The sequence below is a fragment of the Vidua chalybeata genome, chromosome 3 (genome assembly GCF_026979565.1).
Source record: "Vidua chalybeata isolate OUT-0048 chromosome 3, bVidCha1 merged haplotype, whole genome shotgun sequence".
NCBI lineage: Eukaryota > Metazoa > Chordata > Aves > Passeriformes > Viduidae > Vidua > Vidua chalybeata.
This window is the reverse complement of record NC_071532.1, coordinates 25940292-25961013: the sequence shown is the minus strand read 5'-3', so window position 1 is coordinate 25961013 and position 20722 is coordinate 25940292. Positions and strand designations below refer to the sequence as shown.

General features: G+C 36.9%; 1 long non-coding RNA gene across 1 annotated transcript in view; it reads right to left on the bottom strand.

Moving 5' to 3' along the window:
* LOC128785849 (uncharacterized) overlaps positions 1-20722 on the bottom strand; it is a 36833-nt gene that overhangs the window by 11556 nt on the left and 4555 nt on the right. The window lies entirely within an intron of this gene.

Here is a 20722-nt window from a genome sequence, read left to right as displayed (position 1 = left end):
GAAAAGCTGTGTCTGTGCACTCCTTTCCTTTTTTGCTACAAGGTTTGATAAAGCTGGAAAACACCTGGAGAGGCAATTTTCCTATGGCAAAGTTGTGTGCCTTCAAGCATATCACCTTAGAATCTCAGGAATGCCAAAACTACCCTTTTCTGAATTTTCCAGTGTAGAGGATATAAACCAGTGTAGAGGCCCAAAATCTGGATATTCCAGTACAGAAACCTTTCTATCAGATTCTACCATTTCCCCCAGAGTAAGAGGTATGGTTAAGTACAGCCCTACCTGTAAGATTTTTCATGGTTTGTAAAGCCTGACTGCTAAAGCAGCAGACTGGACAAGAGTAAAAAAAAAAAAAAAAAAAAAGTGCAGGATCACTGGTTAAAGTACAAACTAAATCAGTCCAAGTTACAGTACTGAGCACTGTTGCAAGAAGATTTCCCCTCACAGGGTGTAAAGTACACCAAGAAAAATTCATTGTGGTTTTGAAAAACAATTTTCAGCTCCCTTGTGTGCAGTGAAAACTCTCCTGTTCTGATCCCATGTAGCCAATGCATGTCTTTTACTGTACAGAGCACTGGTGTAGGGAGAGAACCTGCTAGCATGTCCTAATCAATAATTCTTTATGAGCAAATGTTGTTTTAACATATCAATCACACAACAAACAATCAGAATAATGATGGGAAAAGCACTTGTGACTACTATGTAGCACCTGTTGCTACATATCAGTAAGAAAAAAATGCTACAATTTCATCAGACCCCACTAAACAAAATCTTTACAATGTTGAAAAAAACATTACAATGTTAATTTGCATGCTCTCTAAGTGGAAATTGTTGAGCTATTGCTATGGATCAAGTGAGAGCTTTAGACAATCCCTGCCTTAGGTTCAGATTTTTGGCAGCAGCTTTACAGATCCAGAATAACCATGGAGACAACAGAGAAAGCCAAATCCCACACATCAGTACAAGACATAATCAAGTTATGTCTGCTTTGTAGGAACAAGACATCCTTGTAGAACTGATTGGTTTGCAACTCTTGTCCTGCTGGCAGAAGTAAAGATACTTGCAGGTGGAACATTCTGCAGCTGGAAGTCCAAAGAAACTGAAAATGGAGAAAAGACACAAATGGACTTTGAGACAGTGAGTGGTACACCATGTGAAATGAGACAGAAAATGATGACACAGAGACAGCAGGACAGGGACCTAAACAGTATGAGAGAAGGCATGGAAGCCTGAAAATGGAAGAAGCACATGACTACATCATGTGTAACTGAAGTCAGGAAGAGCTGACTCAAACTGGCAAAAAGTGAAAGATATACATAGAGGTAAAAGCATGGTGATGCACAGGTTGTGTGTTGATGCAGATTTGACAAGAATCTGAAGCTAAGAAAGTTGAGGCTTACGGTCTGAATTTGGAAGGGGAAATGCTGGTACAGACAACTTTTTTCAGCTGTTAAACCTGTGTTAGGTGAAATTCCCTTACAATTGAAACGAATGCCTATTGTGAATACCTGAAGCCACCACAAATTGTCTTTCAGGATCCTGCAGAGCCCTGCCTTACATGTGGTCTGGATTTTAAAATAAATAATTTGAAGAGGGTTATGTCCCGTGAAAGTCTAGCAATTAACAGAGGAAAAAAACCTCTGGGAGTTTCTGCAGGAAAAATGGCCATTCCCCAGTTGTTCTCTATTCTGACTGCCCCTTCAGAACCTTTGCAAATTGATAGGGCAGTTTTTCTAGTCACTCACAAGGAAGAGGTCCCATCCATGTCAGCCTGCTGGGCACCAGTAACATGGTTTGCATGAGTTAGGATCACAGAATCAAGCCTACACAGACTAGCTGGGCTGTTCCTATCCACAAACCTAAAACCATTTGCTGGCCTCTAGACTAATATTTTATGTTCTTTCCTGACCAGGTTACCTTTCAGTCCTGGATCCCACTGAATCTCAATCCACCCCTCTGTGCTCTGGGCCACTGCTGAGCCTTCTCTCTCTCATCACAGTGCCATGCTTTAAGAAAAATGAAGAATGCAGCCTTTGTGGCAGCACTGAGTGGACACCACTTGTAAGGAAAATATCCCAAATGTCATTAAAAAGAGATAAAGCCATCTGGTTCCTAAGACAGTCAGTTTGAAAAAAACCCCACAAAACTATTCTGAAACCAATTTACGAAGAGAAAGAGATAGGAAAACAACTTTGCTGCCAACAAACGTTGTAGCCCTTGTCATCTATTACCACATGAACAAAGCACTCAATGACTGCCTCCAGTACCATTGCCAATTATTATGACAACATACAGTATAACCATATTATGTTTACAATATAATACATGTGAGTATTCAATAGAGCCTGGCAGGACTTCAGTCACTGCCTCTTTTATGCTTTAAAAATCAAATTTTTAAACTGAGTTTGCTGTATAACATGTTCCCTAATTACATAGTTTACTGTATAGAGAACAAGAAAGGAGATCGAAAGTGATTTCAGGCAAACCTCTGAACATTTAGTGAGATAAACCCTTTTTATTCATACACATTGTACCACTAACAGCCAACATAATGCCTTTATTCTATAAACATGCCCCATCTCATTCCCACTGACATCAGAGACAAATTTTCCAAAAGTTTCAGCTTCAACTGAAACTCAAGAACAAAATGTTCAGGGACTAGTTTAAAAGGGGTTCCTTCTTCACCTTTTACACTACAGTTAAGGTAAACAGGATCATTTAAAGATCTGCTTCATTTGTGAATGACATCAGAAAAACAGTTTGCCAAATGATTTGATTTATATTTCCCAAATCATGTGCCAAATAGAAGCAGGAGGTTGCCTTGGGAAATATAAACTAAAGTTGTGCTCACACTCAAATATCCACTTACTAAAAGGCCCCACTGTCAGTCCATAGCCAATAACTTGGCCAAATTTCTGGGTGGGCTACCTATTTTACATATAAGTCAGGGTGAGGGGCACAGATAAATGTGCCCCTAAAATAACAATGTGCATGCTAGCTTAAGTACATCAGGCCCAAACAACAACACAGCAAAACAATTATAATGATTCTCAGGCAAGCCTGAGTTCAGAATGAACATGGTTCACCAGCCAAGCTTTGGAGCAGGTTGTCCAAAGAGGTTGCATATGCTTCATCCTTGGCAGTACTCCTGACTAGACAAAGGTCAGAGTGCATATGGATGTCATAGCCTGAACTTCAGTTAAAAACACTGGCTTGTTCAGCCACTGAAAGGTGCTTAAAAACACATGCCAGCCCTGGCAGCTTCAAATCACAGCCCTGGTTACACAGGAGACAGACTGGAAGCAAGAAGCAACTGCAGAGATGCTTTCTTAAATGTGATGCTTGGCTTGGAAATCTTTGTGCTGGCACAATTGACTGAGTGGAGCTGTTTTGCAAACACCCGATGAACATCTAGAACTTCTCTGAGACTTCTCTGATTACTGCAGGGCAATCCATTTTTATGCTTCAGTATGGTTTATAAAATCTAAGATCTATGCATATACTTAATAGGAAAATTTGGAATATATGCACTTATATTTCTACACTGTGGTTAAAGAGAAAGCCTTTCAAACAATTCCAATATCAGACTAGAGAGAAGCTGTAAGGGTAATTCCTCAAGTAGCTGCCTTGAGACATATTTAATATTTTCCCTTGTGATCTTGGCAGAGAAACTAGCTTTGTGATAAGCTCTTAGTACAAAGAAAGACTGTATTCACACCAAGGGGGAGCAGAGAACGCTGCAATGACAGAAACAGAATAGATGAAGTGCATGGTCATTCATATAGGAGTAAGAATTCCTGTGACAAGCTGAAATTACAAGTGAGGAGAAAGAGAGGGCATATTTACTGCATCAGAGGATGACTGTGAGCAATCACTGTGATGTTGCACAAAGAACAGTGGGATATTCTGGGTGAGATGTTGCCAGGAAAGGCAGTGTCAGTATACAAAGTACTAATCAGAATGAAACAATGCAAGATCTTGCCACTCATATTCAAGAAAAATGAAGTAAAACCAATGCAATTACAGAGAATTTTGACACAGTAATAAAAATAAGATAAACACTAAGGATATAGATAAATCTACTCTAATAAGAGAAGTCAGATCTAACTATTAACAAGCCGACAAAATTCAATACTTTGAATATTTCTTTTACAATATCCTTCATGTGGAAATTATTACAATTTAAAATGAACAACATTATGTACTGCTTTGTTTCTCTAGACATCAGTTTTTGCATATTTTTCTTCTGGATATTGTTATTTTCCATCTTCTGTTCCAGAACTATGGATAGCAACAAGTTTGAAATTCATTTCAATACAAATCCTCACAAAGACAGACAAACTTATATTTTTCTCTAAGACTGACAGGAAATTTTAGAAAAAATACCAGTTACCAAGGTGAAACAGAAATTACTCTTTATTCCCTGAAGTATGTGGAACTATGAATTTGTATGGCTGGAGTCAAGAATCTTATTGTCATTCTACAGGCAAGATCACTCAAAAAACCCAAACCCAACAATTGCACCCACTAACATCACAGACTTTGTTTTCAAGACTGGCACTGGAAATGTACACTGATTGTTAAAGTCAGACAATGTTAAGCATTACACAGCACTTTGTCTGCTCAATTAATCCTCATGGCTCTCCTGGCAGGTATTTTAAAGACCTGCCTAAGGCCACAAAAGAAAATAAGCTGGGATAAAAACACAGCAGGGTCCGGCTCTCAGGTTGTTAACCATTAGACCATGCTCCTCTTGTAAGAAGGGATCCTGGCAAATTCCAGGGTTTATGGGAAAGAGGCTCTATTTAAACATTTAAAACTTCAAAGCACTTACTGGAATAGAAAAAAAGGAAATGGGAATAGAAAATATGAGAAATCCAAGTTAATCCAAGAAACATGATGGCAATTGATCATGGTGCAGTCTGGAAAGAAAATGTAATCGATACAGAGGGCAAGAAATCAAATAAAACAGATACAGCTCCAGTGACTGAGGCACAGATGCTCAGATTGCAGCTAGAGGCGACTAATTTGTGTTGTATGATGAAAACTAGAAAGCTAAACATTAAGAAATGCCATCTAATATCAAATATATATATATTTCTTACAACTGTGTAAGAGTGGCAAAATGCAAGTCTGAAATTGCTATTAGAATTGCTCTTCAGGTCTTAGGAGGTGCCTTACTCACCAAACACTGCTTAGTCACTGCAAGGGAGTGTTTCGGTGCATCTGTGCTCCTGGGAAATGATGTTAGCATGAAAATTCTATTTACATTTAATGCACTTTCCAGTACTGATATTTTGATGACAAATTGATATTTTTGGTTACAATTTCAATTTGTTCCAGGTATTAGGAATGTAACATTGATAATGATAATAATGCTAATACTTAAAAAGCTTATATTACCAAGCTAGAATGAAAAAAACACACAGGCAAGTATCCTAAGTACTAAGCAAGAACTATTTTCATCTAGGAAATAAATTACCATGATTTTTTAGAATATTGTTTTGTACCTAAGAAGTAAATGAAGCCACCTCAGTATGGTCCTGTTCATACCTAAAGGACTGCAATTCTACTTTGCTGTGAAAATCAGAATATTTCATTAGAGCATTTAAGTTTTGTTGCTTTGGGTTTTTTTTTTTTTTGCTTTTTTGGGGTTTTTTTGTTTGTTTTTGTTTGTTTTTGTTTTTGCTTAAGATGGGTAGGGAGTTCCCACTCTGCATCTTGGAAAGCTGAAGTATCATAATCAAAAGCTCAAAAGTCAAGGTCCCTTATTCATATTTTATAGTATCTTACTTCTGGGATTAATATAGCTGGTATAATCTTTAAAAAAGTACTCAGTAGGTTACATCTGTATTTATCTGGCCCTGAAGAAGAATGATATTCCTATTTCTTTCCTTTTCTCCTCAGATGGGGCAATGTGACATAGAGGGGACTTGACCTCCTGCCTTTCACAGGCAAGTGAGTCACTCTAAGGATTAAGAATACACACACAAATGTACATCTGATCTTTAAACACCAAGGTCAAATCAAACTCTCTTCTCTTTCAGATACTATTAACTTTGAGAATATGAGATATTTTTCTTTCCAACTTAGGTTTCATTGAGTTTTAATTCTAATTTATTTTTAATATAAAGGATTCCGTTCTTGAGTTCTATTTTTTAATAAAAGATTTCTTAACATTTCCCCCCAGAATTTAAACTCTCCTTTCTTCCCAAGGTTTAGATGATGTTATAAAAGGAATGCTGTTTCTTTAAAGCTGACACAGTGAGAAGGAGCAGGCCGTCTTAGATTGCAGGCCATTTCATTTCTCATAAGCATGCTATCATTAGCTACCTTTAGGAGAATGAACTGTATTGATTGGTTCAAATCAAACCTGCGACCTGGTGGCAGTATTAGATGTTTGTTACAGAGCATTATCTCATCATTAATCTTTCATTAGGCAGCATGATCCGAGAAGCAGCAGCAGTCACACCACGCTTACTCTCTCCAGTGATGCCACCACAGAGCTCTCCCTTATTGGATCACAGCAATTACTGGCCTTACAACACAGATCCTGAAAGCCTTATCAAATTTCCTCCCAGGGATGGCAAGCTTACAAATAATCACGCGCTGGTTCTTGGGTGAGGACATCACAAAATTACACCAGAATGCAGTAAAGCCAAGTCATTTGCAATTAAACATGTGACCCTCGTTTCTGAGATGATACATCTTCATTTACAGTATACAAAGTCTTTTACAGAAATCCCAAATACATCAAATTAAGGTGTCTTAAAAAGGTCCAATCAAAGAATAGGTAGGTAAGTGCCAAATGACATTTCTACCTGGGAGAAATGAAGCAGAGCCTCTGGTATCTAGATTGCTGGCATCTCAGTGCTATGATTTAAAGAGCTGGAAAGAACTCCAGGCAAACAGCAGGAGAAAGATGTGTCTGTTCCCAAGGACCTAAGCACTGCTGGAACAGAGCCCAAGAGGGAATATCAGCTCTTATTTTCAGCTCAACAGCACATCATAACAAGGTTGGGAGGGGCAGAAGTTGGAAATTGTGCACCTCTAAAAATACATGCAAATATTGAAAAGATTAAAATTTTAGTGCCTCTGAGTGAAGAGCCTTTACATACTGCAACTGGCCTCTAAGTCCACAGATCCTGTACTTCCTTAGGTTTACAAGTATAAAGGTTGTGTGTCTAAGCTATTTTCTGCAGCCATATAAAAGCAGCATTAAAATCTGAACACAAGACTCATTAACCTCAGCAACCATTAAAATAAAAATGCCTAGCAAAGGGCAAAATAACTCCCTATTTGAAGAGAACTTAAAGACCCATACTGCAGAAAGGTTCTTACTCATGCAGTTTAAAAATTATTCTGGCTAAATCACATTGATTTGATCAGGGATATGGAAAAGTGGCATGCACAGCACATCTGGACATAATGCAACCACCTCTCTATTGCCTCAGGCAAGGTGGTGAACCCCTTCTTGTCCCACAGATGTTACACGTCCGACAAACGTCACCCATTGCCACACCCCTGGCAAGCCCAAGAGCTGCCCACCATCAGTATGGCTGTGAAAGGACTGGCAGCCTACACAGCGTATCAAAATTAAGATTAACATATTTTCGCACATGAAAAAGACACGTCCAAGATAGGGAGATTCAGGTAAAATACAGGACAGGTAGGTGTGGCCAAATACTCTAAGTTGTGGGTTCATCTCCTCATGGGCACTACAAAATGCCAGTGTCTCACTTACTACACAAATTCCAGTGGTTCAGAGTTTAGAATTTGCTCCTGAAAGGTAATTTGAGCTTTAGGAAACTGAAGTGCCTCCATTTTTATTATGCTGTTGACTTGGGCACTTAGTTTTTATCTCCTCTTGTGTTCAGCAGGGAACATCTATCAGTGCTCTCTCAAGTCCCTCCAGCCAAGCACACAATTAGCAGAACCAAAATAACACTACCCTAATTCATATGACATGCTCCATAAGATTTTGCATAATAAAAATCAGTCCCTAGTCTCATACACCTGGGTTGTGATAACAGCAAACACTGGCAAAGTGAGCTGACACAGATTTTTGTAAGAGGCAGATTCACTGTACAAATCTGGACTTGGTATTTATCATCAAAAAATCAGCCTTCACTAACCTCAAAATATTTCATCGTGTTGAGGTTCTTCAGTGAGGAACATGAACCTTGGAAAGAGCTGAACTGAATGGGCTATTTTAGTTCATGCACTCCTCTTCTCTGGAGCTACCAGACACATTTTGGTAAGATACAAGTACTATGAATGAAAAAAAAAAAGGAAGCGCTGCTGAAAAACTTGTCAAATGTGAACATGCCATTCCAATGGAAAAATTAAGACTCCTATGAGAGGAGGAAAATACATGAGCACTTCCAAGAGACAATGAAAAAAGACAAGATCTGATTATATAGCTTTAGCTGCACATAACACATACAAATTTTTAAAAATACTGAAATTTGTTTTTTTCTAATAGAAAAGGATGCATCTTTCATAGCCTTCCTGTGCATTTACATTACAGAATTTAACATTTTAGCAACAATAGTTGATTATAACAAATTCTCCAAATTCTAGCAATATAACTGTCAGGCTAACATGCCTTAGGCAAAACTGCAAGCCAACAGATAAGACTTCCTGGGTGATAGTCCTGTGTCTTGACAAAATGCAGTAATCATAACATTAATAAGCCTAAAAGCCTAATTAATATTGAAATACATGTGTATGAAGAATTTTAACCAGTGCAGCTCTCTTAGAAGTTAGCCAGAGGTTACCTCAGCCCTAACATGGTGAGCATCCATGGGGCAAATGGTAACTGCTGTGTCACACAAGTGTTTTGGTTGGGGAACATATTCCAACTGGAACTGCAGAAATCCTTTAGGCAGCTATGTAAACACAATTCAGGGATACAGAGGTTAACAACCTTGAAAAGAATCTTTGCTGACCACAAATGGCTTCTTTCCAAGATACCTCTGTATCACAGCTTTCCACTGCACCTTCCCCAAAGTGTAAACCCCAAATACTGGATTTCTAGCACCAATTCCTAAAATACAGACATGGTCAGTGGATGCTTCCAATCCAAGTTTTAATTGAATGTTGTTTAGTGAATGTTGATATTTAAACCCAGAAGCTTCCTGCACAAGGAGGTCTTGAAAATAAACACATAATAGCTGCACTTTTGTAAATGAAATAACTGTCTACCTCCATACTTCCCTCAGGCTCTTGCTTGCTTGGCTGGAAAACAAAAGTAAATGGAACAGCTCATCTGCTTTGCAACAAGATGACAAGAATTCTTTTCATTCTAAGAAAACATTTTATATTTGAAATATCATGTTTTCTGACATCAAAAAATCCTACCAGAATCCTCATTTCACCAATTCTAATTTCATCAATTTCAACAACTGTTACTTCTCTTGTCTTTCATGATTCCTTACCCTCAAATCACAAATCTCTGTCTTTCTGTTTTACATGGTGGCTTCTAACTTTCTTTGCTTGACCACCCTGAAATGCTCCTAGGAGCTAAGGAAAATAAAATAAAATAAAATAAAATAAAATAAAATAAAATAAAATAAAATAAAATAAAATAAAATAAAATAAAATAAAATAAAATAAAATAAAATAAAATAAAATAAAATCTGTCATATATAAGACAATCAGTTGAAAAATTCTAAATTATACTGAAGATATTCTTTGAAGTTTTGGAATAAACAGTGTGGCTTCATTAAAATATTAAGACACTGTAGTCAGAAATGCTCCTGTGTTGAATGTTAGACCTTACTTTGCTCAGAGAGTCTCACTGATATTATTCTGTTGAATTAATAAATATAACTGAATATATTTCCTGAATTTTGTCAGAAGCCTAGCAGCAAGTTCATTGCAAAAAGGAAATCTTTTGGAAAGCCTGTGTAATGATACCCTCCCCAATATATAATCTGGGCAGAAAACAAAATGTGTGACAAAAAGCCCACTGGATTTCAGCTCAGAGAAAGACACGATCTATGCTTATATATGGATGACAGATTATCACATGAAGGAGACTGTAAGTTATTTCTCATTTGATAGAGTGAATTTAATCTCACAACTGTAACACAAAACCTCAAAAAGTAGTCCAATAACATTTTTGTATTTGATTCTGTTCAGAACTCTTTAATTACAGACTTTGTTCCTGCCTTCTTCATGTTTATCAGAGAACAACCAGTTTCCATTTCTTTCCAGAAAATTCTAAACTCTCAAAGGCTCAAACCAGAAATGAAACAAGGAGGAAAAATTAACTTGACTGAGAGAACTTCCATTAACTCACAGTTCTCATCAGATCAATACAGAAATTGGGTTCCTAGATTTATCCATCCTGGCCACTGGCTTTTTAAATCTTGTATGGGTGATGCAATACTTAAGTGTTGTAAAGGATTAAATTGTTAAGGACTGACAGAGCAGAGCATTTAAGCAAGTAAGCCTGATGAAGTAAGCAACTAAATATGAGATGTGACTTCCATGAAGAAAGTCACCCTAGGGGAAGTTTAGCAGAGGTTTCTACAGCCAACTTTCAGACCTACAGGATTAGAGGAGGAGGAATAACCCAGAGAAGACAAAAATATATTTAATGTGTTATGCAATTAGGTAAAGCAGGGTATAAAAACCTAAAAACTATTTAGTACATTAACCTATGAAAACCTGAAAACAGTTCTGTCAAGAGCAGTAGCAACTTTATATGCTATTAACAGAGCAAAGCCTGATTTTAAATTCCCACATTGTATCTTATAAGATGAAGTACTGTGCTGCAGCCAGAGTTACTGAGGGTAACAGGACCTGATCAATTCATAGACAGACCATTTTTCCACAGGCAGCCCAGAGTTGAACAGAGGAAATAATTCACCAGTACTAAAGGATGATAAAGCAGATGTTTGGACTGTAGACATCAGCATTCATTTGGAGTCTGGACTGTGTAGTTTAGAACACATGGTATATGGATGATTGGTAGTGAGAGGAAATACTGTGAACAAGTTTACATAGGTCTCTTTCCAAAAGCAGACTTCCTGCTTCGTGAAACTTCAACTTTAATGCCAAAACCCACCAAAATAATTCACAACCCTGCATCTGAATAATTACATTTATGGTAGCCTTGCCAAAAAATTATGAAAATTCATTAACTATACTATTTCAACAACAGAAATACATAGTCTGCATGTTTGTATATGTTAGTTAGCACACATTTCCCAGACATCCACATCAGCAATTACAGTGACATCCTCTTAAAAGATTTGCAAGCATGGATAAGCATTGCTCACATACAGAGTGCATAACAAAACATGAAACTAAATGTATTTTGTGGGGGTTTTGGATTTTACCAAGAGCTTCTGGCACAGCATAACTCCATTCTGTGCTGTCATGCTAGATCACAGATTTGAGAAAAACAAAACATGCTCTCATTTACATTTCAGTCTGTGGTACACCATACCTAGGATGGAATTTCTTCACTCAGGAAGAGCATTATTTACTAATCAAGTGTTTGGGAATGCATTAAGCAATTCCTATACAATCAACAGTGTACTTTCCAAGGACCGTAGAATGTATATTCTTCAGAGATTAAGAATTACCTACCACAGTGAGTCACACAAAATCCCAATACTTGTTCTCTTTTCAAACAGACTTACTAGAACACAAGACTGAAAACTAAATATTTACGGTAAATTACTGTTGTTTTTCTAATATGCTTTGCCTTTCTGTAAATCAATCATTTATAAAAAATGTTTCCTATGCATGTGACAATATGGGGCAACACCCACTACAAGGAAATAAATCCATTATCTGTACCAGGTAGTTATTAATAATTTCCCTGCATTCTTTTTCTTCATGATAGAACTTTTGATTAGAAAGTCATATAGAAAATGTTAAACTGGAAAATAAATCTAATTTACAATCAATAGGAAATATCAAATCCTTTGGAATAGCAGTAAGTTATAGTAAAAAATGATATTTTTACATGTATTCATCCATATGCATAAAATAACTTATTACTAAACTGCATGATTGGTACTCATCTAGAGCACCAGCCTGCTAAAGAACGGATATCAATATAGTGGTTGTTAAAAAACCCAAATAACTTGTCAAGCAAAATACAGTGATTTTGACAATAGTTTGTGAAAAACCTGGCAGAAGAGAAAAGGATTTAGATTAGTATAGGCACACAAGGTGCATTACTGGATGGTTACTCTCAGCAGTTCTGTATATATTTTGAGACGTATTTGACTCAGTAGTTATACTTTATAATTATGAATAATGTATAATGTAGTTATACTTTATAATTATTAATAATGTGTTAATAAAAATATTTAAATCCTGAACTGATATCATCAGTGGACAGAACTGCCTGATTTCATGTGAAAAATTAACATTGTCAGCTAAAAGAGGTGGCTATTTGAACAGTAAGTAAAAGGACAAGTGCAGAACTATAGAAGGAAGATTTATCTGGGCAGGATTAATATTTGAAGAAAATGTCTGTTCAGCTTTCAGAGCAATAAAAGAAGTGGCACTGTACATCCAGCACAGGGAACAAAAAGAATCCATGAATCTGGTTTTTCCCAGGGCATAGTTATACTCATGCCAACAGGACCTCCCAGAGCATGGAGCCAAGAGGTAAAATAAGATTCTCGAGGATGGCCATGGATATAGATACTCAGTAATGAAGGGAAGAGAGAGACCACTTTCACATGGGAAACTCTGCACTTCATTAGCTCACAGAAGAGCATTCTCATGAAGCCAAACTGCTGTGTGCATTTGACTTTTTTTGAGCCATTGATAGGTATATTTAGATTAAATGATACCTAGACTAGAAAACTTCAGGTCACTTTGTATTCTAACAAATAAGCCTCTTTTTTCTACTATAAATAGTGATGTTCAAATTTTTACCTGTTGAGAATAAGTGAATTTAAGAGTGTAACTAAATCCCTTATGAATTTAAGTCAAACACTAAAGATTAATTCAATATGGCCCATTTCTGTTTTACATCCTATCCTGCTTGGTATGTCACTTCCCTACCAAAAAACATGTACAGAGCTATCTAAAGTTGACCCACACATGACAAAATCTGAGTATGTGCAAAAAAAATTCTGTAATTAGAATGTCCAGAATTACACAAGATGTATGCATCATAAGGTCCATCTAAAAGTTACTTTACAACCTCTTGTGTACATCATTGTTTAGAATTTTAAAAGTGTAGATTGCAACTAACTTACTTTCTGGTTTCATGTAAGATGTGTTCATACTGGCATATCTTCTTTTTTCATAAGAAAAAACTTTTATACTCCTTTAGCCTGAGTGGCTTTTATCTTACACCAACAGAAACAATAAAATCAAAGAGAAACAGAAGTTTCTCCAAGAGCTGTCCTCATAAAGGAAAGAATTATGTTAACTCACAGTAATTATAAATGCAGTCATAACACTGGCTGCAATATAATTGAGACATGCCTGTTCTAGCTTTGGAATAATTTCCTGGGATACTTGCAGAGATCTAGGTGGGGCAGCACAGAGCTCAGAGATGACTGGCAAAATGGTCCGTTTCGGGCAGTCGGAAGCTCAATGGAATTGAAAGCTTTACAGCAACAGTACTTTACAACAAAAATACAATTTGAATCCTTACATAAGATTAACAAATCAAATGTACAACTACACTTCCTCTTAGTCTTCAACATGCTTGGATGATCAGTGCCCTCACTTCCCTAGGTTTTGCCTTTATGTTTACTGGAATTAATATTTTCATTCTTCAAAAGGCCCATACATGGATGAGACTGGAATTTCCAATCAACCATTACTATTTGATCTAAGATACACACTTCAGGCTCCTTTGAAATGCAGTATTAGATTTGCTTTTGTTGTAATCTTAGCTCAAGTTGCAAGTTAAATATTGACATTCATTTAACTTCTATATATGCATTAAAAAAAAACCCAACAACGTAGCTTGATATGACGCTGGAAAATTAAAGGACAAGTAAAGATCAATTTACACAACTCGTCATTTGCTCACACCACTAATTCCTAGTGTGGCTACCTGCTTACAACACTCGTATGCTATTAGAGTTTTACAGATATTCACAATTACTTGTACCTCTCCAGAATAAACAATCCTCTAATAATTCTAAGAATCCACTAAAAATAACTAAGACAGCAGCAAAATCCACTGTAATAAAAAGAATCAGGAAATGTGCACCTGAGTTCACCCTGCCACACAAAAATGAGTGGATTTCTTGTACGGACACATTATTTCACCACCACCTTGCATTGTGGTGACACTTTGGGCTAATGGGAGGACATGAGTTACACAGCAGAAAAAAGCCCCAGCACCATGCTCTGGAGTCACAGTGCTTTCTCTTACTTACTGTGTGATTTCTCTCAAAACCCACCAACTGCCCACACCAACCCAGATCCACTGCTCTTCCATGCCAGCAGTGGTAGAGCAATGTAAGGGAAGTGGCCTGTGCCTCCCTCAGAGAGGGTCAGGGTCACGTACAACCAGCAGCACAACTCAGGGCAGTCCTCCAAATTCCCCGATACTGCTCCTGATGCAGTCCTTATAAATTATTCCAGGAGAGCTGGCTGTCTGCACATAGAAGCATTCTGACTGCTCAAATGACTCCTGTGCTCAGGCCATGTACAGGGGCCAGGAATGCAGAGATGCTGTAGTGGCTATGGAGACGGAGGAACAGTGCACAGGGAGGAAGACAAAACCTTTTTGCTCTATTGCCTCATATGCAATTGCATATGAGGACAGGGGACAAAGCAGACAAAAAAAACCACTCCTAAACATAGAATCAGTAAAGGATTATGCTTCCATGTTAATAAAAACAAACAAAAAGCCTAAAGAAACAAACAAAACAAAACATTTTCCCCTCTGTTACAGTTATTACCTATTTATTTTTTTCCTCGGGTAGGAAATGAGACTGAAAATTTTCTTTCTAAAAACTTAATCTGTGAGCAGAAACATCAATACAATATTCTAATATACTTTGTTATCTAATTGCCTCTTATAAAGAATTAAAGTGACATTACTGCACAGAACAAAAATGCACTCTACAATCTACTTTCATACATTTCTTTTCCTAGGCTTAAAGACAACAGCAACATTAATCAAAGAGATAATAAGTAATTCTGCTACAGAAAAAGTAGCCCATCCTCCCTAAGAGATATAATGGTTCCTTTTACCGGCTTTTATGTGTATACCATTCTGACCTGTTTTCTATTCCATCATGCGAAATTACTGAGGGATGCACATGGTGAAATTAAGAAAAGGCAGAAGGCACCTCAGAGGGAGAAACTCTAAAAAGGAAAAAATGGTACTCTGATCATGTTCATAATTCTTCTTTATATAACTTTCAAAACATACTTCATCTGTCCTGAGAATCACAGACTATTTAGGAGGTACAAACATTACCAAACCTGCACCAACCCTCAAAGTGACAGTGCTTTGCAATGATACAAGTGGGTGACCAAGTAATTAGTTTGCTGACTATATTGTGCATGTTACTAATAAATTTTAAGGTAGTTTAGGTAACATATTAGTAAGGTAGCCTAAAAACACATGACAAGCTGACACTTTATCTCCTCAGTAAGACAATACTGTCCAGCAAATATATTAGAAGTTTTCAACTTTGTCCAATGTTATATGACATTTATATACAAGAAGTGATAGACATTTCACTCCTAAAATAAGAAGTAACACTGTAGCATGGGTACTTCCCCCAAATTTCACAACTAAGAAAGGAATAGGTTACCGCTTTGCTACAGTTCACTATTTCTAGTAGGTTTTGAAGGTGTTCTTTGAACAGGCAGTGCTGTCTTACAGCAGTGCTGTACAGCACTTCCTGATAAGCAGGAAGAAGCAGAAGTGAAATGAGCGTTACTTTCTGCAAAAACGGAGTCACAGTTACAAACCTTTACGCAATAAAGGCCCCGCCCTTTGTGCCCTCCCGCTTACAGGCTGCAGCAACTTTCAGCAGGCTGCAAGTCGAAAGTCATGTTGAGAAAACAAACAATGAAATCAGCAACTTTTGTAACAAGTCACATGAACTTGTGACCATGACTTTGAGAAAGTTCTAAATTTAGCAAACGTTGCATCTACTATTCTAATAATGTGACAAGGAGGTCTTGTTTACGGGGTTTATTTATAACACTGCGTAGGATTGGGAGGTTCAGCCTGAAAATAAAAATGAGGTATTACAGGGAACTGACTAACAGTGACAATGGCCACTAATGGTTCTCCATTATTATGTGTGGGCTCATAGTAGGAACAGCAGGGAATTAATCAACACAGGCTTGTTATGTGACCAACTAATCCAAGTCAATGGAGAGATTTGTGCTGCTTGGATCAAACAAGCCACAATGCAAAAACAACCCAACCTCAAAACAATTGATATCAAACACTTGGGTGCGTGTTAAATGAGTACAACTGAAGTTCCCAAACTGACACATCGTCTGCGAACAGCCAGATACCCAGACTTATGACCACTATAGTGCTCACTATACTAGCAATTAACAATAGAGTTAATTGCCAGTAAATCTGGCAGCTGTTTCAGCTTTATGTAGGTCAGAGTTTATAGAGCCAGGCTTTGCAAACAGTGCTAGAAACCCTTGTCACTGTTAGAGACCTGTTCGTGCATCTGCTAACACCTACGCTCTATTCACCCAACAAACTGATGATGTTTAACACACTCTTGCCTTTCTGCAAAGGGTTAACACCACGAAATAGAGGGGAAAAAATGTATGAACAAACCTAAACAAGAAGCAGCCTGAACCCTTTGCTAAATGAACACACCCTCTGTGCAGCTGAACTGCACTGACAAAGCTATACAAGCACCTAAATGCCTTTTGGTGCATTTTGAACTACTATATCTCTAGTTCAGTGTACAGGATCAAGCTATAATTACATTTTTATGATCAGTTTATATTCTTACCAAATTTAGCTAAATGGAATAGGGTGAGACTATTGTACATGTTTAGAAAGTGTTGGAGGCAAAGAACCAGCACTTGCCAGTTTCAAAAATGTTTATATTTATACAATGCAACATGACCTTTTATACTGTCTGTATATTCCAACTGTGCCTCAAGGACCCTAACTAGACACACTGTCATGACATATGGCTACCATGAACTTATTTATAACTTTGGGATCTCTCCATGTGCACAATGACATGGAATAGGCATCCACAGCGTACTTCAGAAAAGGACTGATTGGATTTCCAGTGTCAGATGTAATAAGGGCTCTTCATAAACCACAAAGTTTTTGAGAAAACTATCTAAAGATACCCAAAAAGGCTACGGGTGGCTTTCAACATGTTCTCTGAATATTGTTTCATACAATGAAAACAAAAGGAGACCTGAAGAAGGGGTAGAAAGTATTTCTCCCTCAGTGTGACTTCTTTTATTTACCTCAATTCTGAGAGAAATGCTCTTTGATGAATCTAAGTATTTAGCGAAACCAGGCAAAGACCACGCGAGTCATCCGCCCAATCCTATAAACACCAAAACTCCTGTGACTGAATGATTCAAGAGTTAATGATACAACACATTAAAGGGACAGTTTACAGGAATTAACTGTCCAAATTGTAGGTCTTACTAAGAATATCATCATAATAAAATATTAGTTACAAAATGCTAGAGAACGCAATTAACCAGAAAGTGCCAAGCCCATCTTTGAGAAACACTGATTCTGTGTGTGTGTCTGTGCCTGTGTGTGTGTCTGAAATAAAAAAGTAAAAACAACTCCAAATAACATTCCTTGCTGCTGTTATTAGAAATTATATAAATCTACACTTATGGCATTTAACACATTCCAATACCATTATGTTCCACCTTTGCCCTGGCCTTGTGTAGCACGTTCACAAGGGGAGAAGAGACTGTAAGACTGGGGACACAGGTTATCTCCACTTGGAGGGTTTGCAGGAAGAAATTAATGGGACAGTGAAAGTTTTATAACATTAAGGTACTCCTGAATCAATGCAAAAAGTGCGGAACACTTCCACAACAATAATGTGTTTTTCAGTCCTAGAATCACTGTTACATGTCACCAGCTACTTGCTGACAGCCTCTTGGGTACTCAATGACAGTGGATATGGAAATCAAGATTTAAAACGATTGCTGAAAATAATTTTAAAAGAGTCCTTATTTGTGTTAAAGATCTAAATCAAACATGATTTACTTTTATACACAGAGTCATTCTATTCTGTATCTAGATTTTCATTGAAGCACTTAATGCTGTTCAAGATCGCAGATTCTTGTCCACTTAGAAGTAATAAAATAACACTTAGAACACACATTTCCTCAATGCACAATCAAGAATACTGATTAAAAAAATGTGTCACCTCGTTTTATGGTTCAAATGTACTATAAAAATGTTCCCAAGAAACATCTGGTTTGTATTCACACCAGTTTGGTTTAAATACATATGTCAACAGATAATCCTCATATTCCAAGTCAAGTAAAAACAGACCTTTTCAGCAAATTCAGCTTCACCCAAATTCATTCTTAAATAAGTTATAATTTCTACTTTATTTGGTGCAGAAAATTATCCACTAGTGCTAAAACTCTCAATGAACTTCAAAATCTTACCTTGAATAATCAATTCTTACTTCATCCTGTTATCACTGATCTCAACGACACAGGAATATATGCTAAGAGATCATTAAGTAAACAAGCCTGCGCCTTTTTAGATTTGAAAGTGTATTTTTCAGAGAACTGACAACAAGTATAAAAATTAATCATAATAACCCTTATTACAGATGCACTCTTACTTTCAACAGTTGAAAACTGTTTCTTCTCAGTGCAAAATAACTTAGCATTTAAACAGAACAGCAATCATGAAACAACAAAACTCTGCTGCAGTTCTCAAGAAGCAAAAGAATAAAACCTGGCTTTCTTCATCTGCATTTTCAAGCCCTTACAAAGATTGCAGTAAAGACAGCCTAACTACCCAGGAGGTAGGAAGAGTACTACACTGTAACCACAGCTATTTAAAAGCAATCTGAATCAGACAAGTTAAAGCAAAATCAGGGTTAGTTTTAAGTATTCTGTTTAGTGTACTAGAAAGGTTAAAAAAATCAGTTTTTTCCAGATTACAAAGGGCTTTTAGGATATAAGCTACCACAACAAATTATTGTAATTAATCTTTCTAAAATGCTAATAAAACTATAGATTATATGAAAATTAAATCAAAGGAAGTTTTTTGTAGAGTTTTGAGCAACATTCAAGCAGTATGCAACTCAATCCTTAAAAATAATTTCGTTTTTTTAACACAAATCAAATTCAAAAGCCTAAAAAAATCAACTTATAATTAGGCATGTGGCAGTATTGAAATGCTTTTTCAAAAGTAATTTAGTGATGTTACTGGGATGAGGGAATAACCAAGCTTTTGTAGGAAATCTCTCAGCTCCAGAAAGCATGCCAAATTAGACAGAAGCTAATTAGAAAGCCTTAGAACACCCTGTTTTTAGAACAACACAGACATAACAATCAATCTGTGTGAAGAAATGAAACCAAGAAGGAACAAACTCTGCCACCCAAAAAACTCCACACCCAGTCGTGCATCACTTCAGTTAGCAAGAAATGTCACTGAGCTCCACAGGGACAGGGTCATGCCCAGCTTGCAAAACAACTTTACCTTACCTTCATTGCTTCTAAATGTAGGGCAGAAAGATGATACCATCTCAGAATCATTCAATTTAAAAAATATTTTAAGATCTAAACATGCAGAAAAGTCAACAAAATTGAAGATTAAATTTTCATAGGGCAACTTCTGATAACATTAAAGTTTATTGCCACGACACGTTTGGTTTTGTCTCTGCTGTGCTTTCAACTGAATGAGCAACAGATTTAGGAATTCTACTAAGCACTGTGTTCACTAGAGAAATGTTCCACAGTGCCCCGTTGTTTATGGAAGTTTCAAAATGGTAGTCATGATCTACTGAGTTCATCTTCAACATCTCATGTTTAGTTAGGCATTCCAAGGCAAAAGACAAATTCCAAAGAATTTACTAGCCTAAACAGTTACAAAAACAGGAACCTTTGGGGAAAACAATGAGGTTTTTGATTGTTTTAAACATCTTTACACAACTGTGCCTGCTTTGCAAAATGCATTTCTTATTGTGATTTACAGTATACCACAGATGTTTCTTTGTGAACTTAATAAAGTTATCCACATTTTTTAAATAACAGCTGAACACCAGAGTTCCAGTCCACTGACAGTCCTAGAAAAAGGCAAGTAACACCGCAGAGCAAAAGGAAAAAAAAAAAAAAAAAGACCCAGTGGATACAGAGGAAGCAACAAGAAGTTTTGGAAGAAACAAACAGAAGAGAACAAAAGTTTCAAAGAGATTGAGCTGCGTCAAGGAGATTTACGTGAAACATTTTGACTTTACCCTCTTGGAAACTTTGATCTAAGGGTGGAGAGTAAGGTGGGTGAGGACAGGAAGGATTAGAAGGGAGAACAGAGAAAGAGGGCTATTTCTGAATTTTGAAAGCCATATTTAATGTAAGTTTTCAAGTTGCACTGTTGGTACGCAGCAGTGGCAACAACAAAAAGTTCATAAATTCTGTAATTTGTCCTGTCATTACAAACACTACCAGATAACAATCCTGCACTGACCTTGAGCATGGGCTAGATCAAGTGACAAAAAGTCAATTAGAAATTAACAGACTTTTGAAATCATTTCATATTACATAAAAAGCTACTATG